Below are 6590 nucleotides of genomic sequence, written 5' to 3'. Positions count from 1 at the left end.
ATGTTTCTTTTTCTAGTTCCATCCATTTTCATGCAAATTTCAAAATGTCATTGTTTTTTACTGCTGAGTAGTACTCCATTGTGTAAACATAGCACTTTTTCTTTTTCTTTCTTCCTTCCTTCCTTTCTTTCTTCCTTCCTTTCTTTCTTTCTTTCTTTCTTTCTTTCTTTCTTTCTTTCTTTCTTTCTTTCTTTCTTTCTTTTTTTGAGGTCTTCAATTCTTTTTATTCTTATGTACAAAGACTGGTGTTGATCTGTTTCACTGGGTAGAGTCTTGAATAATCCATTCAAGGTCGCTTAGTTCAACTTAATGAAGCCAATGTCCTTTTCATACTGCTGGAAACACTGGCAACACGTGTTCAACCAATATTTCTGGATCAGACTGTGGTGGTTTGAGCAGACATAGCAGGAATGAGATCCCTGGTTGAACTTCCACGGGTGACTCCAGTAGAGCTGCTGGTGACCCATGTTGTCTCACTGACAGCTGACGAGCCTAAAGGATAGCACATTTTCTTTATCCATTCTTTGGTTTAGGGGCACTTACATTGTTTCCAAGTTGTGCCTTTTACAAACAATGCTGTTATGAATACAGTTGAGGAAATGTCCTTGTGTTATGAGTGTGAATCTTTTGGGTATATGCCCCAGAGTGATATTGCTGGGTCTTGAGGTAGTTTGATTCCCAATTTTCTCAGAAATCACTGATTTTTAAAATGGCTGTACAAGTTCACACTCCCACCAGCAATGGAGGAGTGTTCCCTTTATTCCACATCCTCTCCAGCATCAGCAATCATCAGTGTTTTGATCTTAGCCAATCTGACAGTTGTAAGATGGTATCTCAGAATCATTTTGATTTGCATTTTGCTGATAGATAAGGATGTTGAGCAGTTCCTGAATTGTCTTCCAGTCATTTGCAAGTCTTCTTTTGAGAATTATCTGTTTATCTCTGTACCCCAGTTTTAATTGGATTATTTGGTATTTTTGATGTTAAATTTCTTAAGTTCTTTATATATTTTAAAGATCAGTCTTTTCTGTCTGATATGGTGTTAGTGAAAATCATTTCCCATTATGTAAGCTACTGTTTTGTTTTATTGACTGTGTTCTTTGCCTGACAGAAGTGTCTCAGTTTCAGGAGGTCCCATTTATTAATTGTTGCTCCAAGTGTCTATGCTACTGGTGTTATATTTTGAAAGTTCTCTCCTTTGCCCTTGCATTGAAGGCTACTTCCCATTCTCTCTTCAATGAAGTTCAGTGTGGCTGGATTTATGTTCAGGTCTTTGATCCATCTGGACTTGAGTCTTGTGCCCATGGATAGATATGGATCTATTTTCATTCTTTTACATGTCACTATCCAATTATGCCAACACCATTTGCTCAAGAAGCTTTTGTTTTTGTATAATTTTAGCTTATTTGTCAAAACTCCAGTGTTCACAGGTGTGTGGATATCAGGGCCTTCAATTTGATTCCATTGGACCATTTTTCGATTGCTATGCTAATACCAAGCTGTTTTCATTACTATAGTTCTACAGAAGAGCTTGACGTCAGGGATGGTGATGCATCCTTTCCTCTACAGAATCGTTTTGGCTATCCTGGTTTTATGTTTTTCCATATGAAGTTGAATATTTTTCTTTTGAGGTCTGTGAAGAATTGTTTGGGATTTTGATGGAAATTGTATTGAACCTGTAGACTGTTTTCTGTAAGATAACCAATTATATTATATTGATCCTACCTATCAAAAAAGCATGGCAGATCTCCCCATTTTCTGTTATCGTCTTCAATTTCTTTCTTCAAAGACTTAAAGTTCTTGTCATACATGTATTTCACTTCTTTGATTAGCATTATCCAAAGATATTTTATGTTGTTTGTGGTTATTGTAAAGGGTAGTGTTTCTCTGATTTCTTTCTCAGCTATTTTGTCATTTGTTTATATGAGAAATACTGATTTTTTTAGTTGATTTTGTATCCTGCCTGATTATTGTAGGTGTTTATCAGTTGTAGGAGGACCCTGGTAGAATTTTTGTGTCCATATATATGTGTGTGTGTATATATATACTATTGTATCATCTGCAATTAGAAAAGGATAACTAGCCTATAATCCACGACTCCAACCAGAGAGGCTAGATAAGAAGGAGGACATTAAGAGACACATACATGGATCCCCCTGGGAAGGGGAATGAGACAATATCTGCTGAGAAAATTAGGAGTATGTGTGGAGGAGAAGGGAGGACAGAAAGGTAGGGGAAGGGAAAAAGAGGAAGATGGAGGAGAACATGAGGGGATGGGATGGTTGAGATGGAGGAAGGACAGAGAAGGAGAGCAAGGAAAGAGATAGCTTGATTGAGGTATCCATTATGGGGCTAGAAAAAAAAACTGGCACTAGGAAAATTCTCAGGAATCCACAAGAATGACTCCAACTAAGACCCTAAGCAATAGTGCATAACATAACTGAACTGGCTTTACACCGTAATCAGATTGGTGACTGCTGTAATTGTCATTATAGAACATTCATTCATCAACAGATGGAAGCAGATACAGAGATCCACAGCTAAATGCTGGGCTCTTCTTCCAGAGTCCAGTCCAAGAGAGGGATGAGTGAAAATGCGAGCAAAGTGAACATGGAACATAATGGCAATACCCACAAAAACATATGACCTGAACTAATGAGAGCTCACTGACTCTGGACTGTTAATAGGGGAATCTGACTAGGACGAAACTAGATCCACTGAATGTGGGTACAGTTGTATGGCTGGGGCAGTCTATGGGTCCACTCTCAGTGGGAGGAGAATTTATCCCTAGTGCTTAAATTGGTGTTTTGGAGTCCATTATTTTTAGAGGGATACCTTGCTTAGTCTAGATATGGGGGAAGGACCTCAGGACTGCCTCAAAGTGATGTGTTATACTTTGTTGACTCCCATTGGGAAGACTCCCTCTCTGAAGAGAGGATGGCAGGTTTGGGATGAGGGAAAGGTGCAGGGAGCAGAAGGAGACAAGGAAGTGGAAACTGGCTTAAGTATATAAAGTGAGAAAAATTGTAGTGGGAATCCTGGTTTGTACTATTCTTAAAAAGAGAATAATAAAATTCCTGAACAGACCAATCATATTACAAGTATTAAAATTCCAGTTTGATTTTGTCACTATTAAATAATATTATTATAATACCCTTTAATGTTTGAAGGGTTAGTTGAAAATAATTGCAGTTTTGTTTCCATGTACATTTACCAAGTGGATTTAATGAATATTAAAAATTGAACATATTATAATAATGCACTTTCTTAATATTAAATCATTAATAATAGCTGACAAAAAATAATACATGTTTAAATGTCCCATTTAAATTTGAATGAGTTAAACATTGTATAAAGACCTGATAGCACCTTAAATAATAATTAACTTAGCATAGAAGAGATATATTTACACAAACAAAATACCATATACTCTGTTGGACTAACTTATCACATGATTCTATTTTTCTTATTTGTTTGCTACATAATTCTAATTTAGAATAAATTAGAAGATATTTCATTTCCACAAAAATTCAATAGTTGAAATATGAAAGGATTTTGAAATTTCCAGGCAATATTTATTTGCATATACTTTACTTTCATCTGCAAAAGAAAATTGCCAGGTTCTAATTAGAACCTAATACTATTTTAGCTTTGAGGCTTATGCTGATATTTCCAGAGGGAATTGTATATGTTGGTAATTTCATATCAATGAATCTATCTTCGTTATGGAAACTCAGTTTTATTCAAGCATAGTAGAAAAGACAGAAAAATAGGATAGTTTGCCAGTAATGAATGAAAAACAGATAAAATTTTGTTGAAAAACCATTCAAGGTGAATCAAATAGTCTACATATGGATAATTTACTATGGATAATTACACAGATGTTGGTTTGGTATTGTGAGTTAAATAGCTTGAAGATTCTCCTGAATCATTTCTCAACCTCTGAAGATCAGTATTAGACTGGAAACTAGAGAAGAATATGGATAATGTTTTGATAAGCTTTAAAATACTTTGTTTATATGTTATGGTAAAACAATTTATGACTCAAGTTTTTCTGAAATAAAAAATGAAATTCATTTCACACAAAATGACAGTATGCTTAATAGTGAAACTAGAACCAATAATTTGGTATAAATTGTACTTTGCATTTTTCAATGGGAATGTATAATGATTGAACTTAGAGTATGCCTCATAACCTGCAGAAGACCTTTGTATCTAATGGTAGTCACTATGGAATTCGATTGTTATACCAATTAGAAGTCAGCCAACTCAAAGTCCTGCAAGGTTTCTTAAATTATATTTTATGAAATCACATTATTTCTGATGACAAAATGTTAACTTAGAATATAACATATACATTCTTCTTTTCTGCATATTGCTCATTTCCTATGTCAATACTGTGTTTCTTTGTGACATGGAGTAAATCAAGAGTGAGTGCATGGCTCTCAGTTATGATACATCTATAATAATACTTTAAGAGTTTGTCACAATGTTTGCTAATTACCCAAATTGGACTTATGTTCCCTATGTTTGATCGTAGTTAAGGATAAGTAAAAGCTGACTTAAAATTACTATATTTAAAACACTTAGAAGAATTCTAAAGAGAAGTGGTTTCTCAACATGGATTAAGGATGAAAACAGTTAAAAATAAAAGTCTCAATGACAGAAGTCTTTGTCTCTGAGTTCAGAGAACACTGATACCATCTCTTCTTCAGTGGAATTACCAGCAAATTTACCCACAGTTCTTCAACTTGGTGAGGCTCACAGGACTGAATGTAGGATATTCTTAGAGAAAACATGGTTAGGGTTAAGTCAGATTAATTTGTCTCCTTGTACACGTAAAGTGTAAATAAAACTTGGTCATAGTTACAGGGTGGATTTTTATTCACTGTTTGAACATGTGGAAAACAGTTTACTGACTTCACTTTAAATAAGAAAAGATTGGAATAACCTGCTTCTTTGAGGCATATACAATATTTCCCTGGTAATTATAGTTTTTAATTTTTTACATTTAAAAATGGAAGTAAGAGTAAAAAATCATTCCTCTTACTTAGTATTAAAATTCAGCAATTATCCATATCCATAAAACATCTCTATTTATCTCTTTATGTATTTATCTGGATATCTATGTATCTGTCTATGCATCTGTGTATTTTTGTATATATGTATGTACATGTGCAGAAATTTGAATGTACGTATCTATATATCATCTATTTCTTTCTATCATCTAACTATCACCTATTTATACCTATTTATATATCTATTCATCATCTACCATTCAGTCTATCGTCTTCAGCTATAGACTCTCTGGAATATTGCTCAAGCTTTGGTACATTCAAAAATATTTTAGATGAATTTCCTTACTACCAGATCTTGAACTGTAGCTGACAGAGGAGTGGGTTAGTAGATGAAAAGTAATCTCATGAAAATAAACATGAACACTCAGAATAGTAAAAAAATGCTTCCTCAAAACAGACTTACAGATGCAAGGCCAAACACTGGGACACAGATGATCAAACTGAGCTACAGATGTATAGTATTTAATTTATACAACTAATTATTCATTCACCGTAAGTACTAAAATGTGCTATTATTTTCTTTTTTGTTGATTTTTACTGAACTCTACATTTTTCTCTTCTCCCTTCCCTGCTACTCCTCCCCCTCCAACCCTCCCCCAAGGTCTCCATGCTCCCAATTTACTCAGGAGATCTTGTCTTTTTCTACTTCCCATGTAGATTAGAACTATGTAAGAGAACCAACATCAAGATTAATTTGTGGAAACATTGAAATTCAGAAGTTAAAGGTGTGATTACTTGTTTGAGCTTTGGACTTTATTCACATATATCCAAGGAAATCCTAAAATGATTCTGTTCTAGGTGCTTCTCAAAGTCAAGTCATTAAGTTGGTGATTGTCCATGGGTTCTTTTTGGGAAGTATGAGAAAGCAAAGTAGATATAGTGCTTGTTCACTTTTCTAGTAAGTTCTTTTGAGTGGAAGTCTCCTAATACTCTTCCATAAAGGTTGTATTATCAATTTGTCTCTTGCTACAGGATTCCTCTGAGCTAATTTCACTTAATTTGCCAAAGGCTTTGAGTAGCAACTATGGATTTCATGCTTAACTTGCCTGGCTGGGTTTTTCATCTTTGGTGAATTATTCTCTTAGTGTTCATTGTTACATTTAAAGTAATATTTAATTCGCCCCCCCCTGGAATAATAGATGCTTTACAAGAAGTGAGTCAACCTATTTATCTTTGTAACTTCATTTTGTTAACTAAGGAAAACTTAAAAAAAATATTTTCTTAGACAAAATCTATGCTTTAGAGAGAACATTAACTGCTGTAGAGGGAGTGACTTACACACATGCCAACTGAAAGCAGAAAGAGAGCTTAGGAGGCAAATTCAATAGTATAAGCAGTATTTGTTAGGAGTATAAAAGTGGTTTAGCTGTTATGAACAAGAGAAAACAAATGCTGGTAGGATTGCAAACATACAACCACTGGGGAAAGTAGTGTGGTGGTCCCATGTGAAGATAGAAATAGATCTACCTCAAGATCTAGTTATACACTCAAAGGACATTTCATCAACTACAA

The 6590-nt window shown here is 34.4% G+C and overlaps 1 pseudogene; it reads right to left on the bottom strand.

Moving 5' to 3' along the window:
- Positions 1-296: 296 nt before the first annotated feature.
- LOC101991485 lies at positions 297-467 on the bottom strand (annotated as a pseudogene).
- Positions 468-6590: the final 6123 nt, after the last annotated feature.

This window comes from Microtus ochrogaster, linkage group LG3 (assembly GCF_000317375.1).
Source record: "Microtus ochrogaster isolate Prairie Vole_2 linkage group LG3, MicOch1.0, whole genome shotgun sequence".
Taxonomy (NCBI): domain Eukaryota; kingdom Metazoa; phylum Chordata; class Mammalia; order Rodentia; family Cricetidae; genus Microtus; species Microtus ochrogaster.
This window is presented reverse-complemented; position numbering and strand designations above follow the sequence as displayed.